Here is a 4,008-nt window from a genome sequence, read left to right on the forward strand (position 1 = left end):
CTATATAAAACTATATAAAACTATATAAAACTTATAAAACTAATAAAACTATATAAAACTATATGAAATTCTATAAAACTATATAAAAGTAATTAAACTATATAAAACTCTATAAAACTATATAATACTATATAAAACTATATAAAGCTATATATAACTATATAAAAATATATAAACATATATAAAACTAACAAAACTATAGAAACCTATATAAAACTCTATAGAACTATATAAAACTATATAAAACTGTATAAAACTATATAAAACTATATAAAACTATATAAAACTATATAAAACTATATAAAACTATATAAAACTATATAAAACTATATAAAACTATAAAAAACTATATAAAAATAACAAAACTATATAAACCTATATAAAACTATATAAAACTATATACAACTATATAAACCTATATAAAACTCTATAGAACTATATAAAAATATAGAAAACTAACAAAGCTACATAAAACTATGTAAAACTTTATAGAACTATATAAAACTAGATAAAACTATATAAAACTATATAAAACTATAAAAAACCATATAAAAACTAACAAAACTATATAAAAGTAACAAAACAATATAAAACTATATAAAACTATAAAAAAACTATATAAAACTAACAAAACAATATAAAAGTAACAAAACTATAAAACTATATAAAACTATATAAAACTATAACAAACTATATAAAACTAACAAAACTATATAAACATATATAAAACTCTATAGAACTATATAAGACTATATAAAACTAAATAAAACTATATAAAACTATATAAAACGATATAAAACTAATAAAACTATATAAAACTATATAACAGTATATGAATCTATATAAAACTATATAAAACTAACAAAACTAACAAAACTATATAAAACTAACAAAACTAACAAAACTATATAAAACTATATAAAACTCAATAAAACTATATGAAATTCTATAAAACTGTATAAAAGTAATTAAACTATATAAAACTCTATAAAACTATAAAAAACTATATGAAACGAACAAAACTAAATAAACCTATATAAAACTCTATAGAACTTATATAAAACTATATAAAAATATATAAACCTATATAAAACTATATAAAACTATATAAAACTATATAAAACTATATAGAATTATATAAAACTATAAAAAAACTCTATAGAACTATATAAAACTATAAAAAACTATATAAAACTAACAAAATTATATAAACCTATATAAAACTCTATAGAACTATATAACACAATATAAAACTATATAAAACTATATAAAACTATATAAAACTATATAAAATTATATAAAATTATATAAAACTATATGAATCTATATCAAACTATATAAAACTATATAAAGCTGTATAAAACTATAAAAAACTATATAAAACTAACAAAACTATATAAACCTATATAAAACTATATAAAACTACATAAAACTATATAAAACTATATAAACTATATAAACTATATAAAACTATATAAAACTATATAGAACTATATAAAACTATATAAAACTATATAATACCATATCAAACTATATAAAACTATATAAAGCGACTGAAAACTATATAAAACTATGTAAAACTATATAAAACTATATAAAACAGTATAAAAAATGTATAAAACTATATAGAACTATATAAACCTAATAAAAACCATACATAACTATATAAAACTATATAAAACTATATAATACTGTATAAAACTAACAAAACTATATAAACCTATATAAAACTCTATAGAACTATATGAAACTATATAAAACTATATAAAACTATATAAAACTATATAAAACTATATAAAACTATATAAAACTATATAAAACTATATAAAACTACATAAAACTATAAAAAACTATATAAAACTAACAAAACTATATAAACATATATAAAAGTCTATAGAACTATATAAGACTATATAAAACTATATAAAACTATATAAAACTATATAAAACGATATAAACTAATAGAACTATATAAAACTATATAGCAGTATATGAAACTATATAAAACTATATAAAACTAACAAAACTAACAAAACTATATAAAACTATATAAAACGCAATAAAACTATATAAAACTATAGAAAACTATATAAAACTAACAAAACTAACAAAACTATATAAAACTATAAAAAAACTATATAAAACTCTATAAATCTATTATAATTATGTAAAACTAACAAAACTATATAAAACCATATAAAAATATATGAAACCATAGAAAACTATGTAAACCTTATAATAGTATATAAAACTATGTAAAACTGTGTAAAACTATATAAAGCTATATAAAACTATATGAAACAATATAAAATAGTATAAAAATGTATAAAACTATATAGAACTATATAAAAATAATAAAACTATACCTAACTATATAAAACTATATAAAACTAACAAAACTAACAAAACTATATAAACTATATAAAACTCAATAAAACTATATAAAACTATATAAAACTATGTAAATCTAATAAAACTATATAAAACTACATAAAACTATATAAAACTATATAAAACTATATAAAACTATATAAAACTATATAAAACTAATAAAACTATATAAAACTATATGAAATTCTATAAAACTATATAAAAGTAATTAAAACTATATAAAACTCTATAAAACCATATAATACTATATAAAACTATATAAAGCTATATATAACTATATAAAAATATATAAACATATATAAAACTAACAAAACTATAGAAACCTATATAAAACTCTATAGAACTATATAAAACTATATAAAACTGTATAAACTATATAAAACTATATAAAACTATATAAAACTATATAAAACTATATAAAACTATATAAAACTATATATAACTATATAAAACTATAAAAAACTATATAAAACTAACAAAACTATATAAACCTATATAAAACTATATAAAACTATATAAAACTATATAAAACTATATAAACCTATATAAAACTCTATAGAACTATATAAAAATATAGAAAACTAACAAAGCTACATAAAACTATGTAAAACTTTATAGAACTATATAAAACTAGATAAAACTCTATAGAACTATATGAAACTATATAAAACTATATAAAACTATGTAAAACTATATAAAACTAACAAAACTATATAAAACTATAAAAAACTATATAAAACTCTATAAATCTATTATAATTATGTAAAACTAACAAAACTATATAAAAACCATATAAAAATATATGAAACCATAGAAAACTATGTAAACCTTATAATAGTATATAAAACTATGTAAAACTGTGTAAAACTATATAAAGCTATATAAACTATATGAAACAATATAAAATAGTATAAAAATGTATAAAACTATATAGAACTATATAAAAATAATAAAACTATACATAACTATATAAAACTATATAAAACTAACAAAACTAACAAAACTATATAAAACTATATAAAACTCAATAAAACTATATAAAACTATATAAAACTATGTAAATCTAATAAAACTATATAAAACTACATAAAACTATATAAAACTATATAAAACTATATAAAACTATATAAAACTATATAAAACTAATAAAACTATATAAAACTATATGAAATTCTATAAAACTATATAAAAGTAATTAAACTATATAAAACTCTATAAAACTATATAATACTATATAAAACTATATAAACCTATATATAACTATATAAAAGTAACAAAACTATATAAAACTATATAAAACGATATAAAACGATATAAAACTAATAAAACTATATAAAACTATATAAAACTATATAACAGAATATAAAACTATATAAAACTATATGAAACTAACAAAACTATATAAAACTACATAAAACTATATAAAACAACATAAAACTAATAAAACCATATAAAACTATATAAAACTAACAAAACTATATAAAACTATATAAAACTATTTAAAACGATATAAAACTATATAAAACTATAAAAAAGTAACAAAACTATATAAAACGATATAAAACTAACAAAACTATATAAAATTATATAAAAGTATATAACACGATATAAAACTAA

This window comes from Nomia melanderi, unplaced genomic scaffold (genome assembly GCF_051020985.1).
Source record: "Nomia melanderi isolate GNS246 unplaced genomic scaffold, iyNomMela1 scaffold0090, whole genome shotgun sequence".
NCBI lineage: Eukaryota > Metazoa > Arthropoda > Insecta > Hymenoptera > Halictidae > Nomia > Nomia melanderi.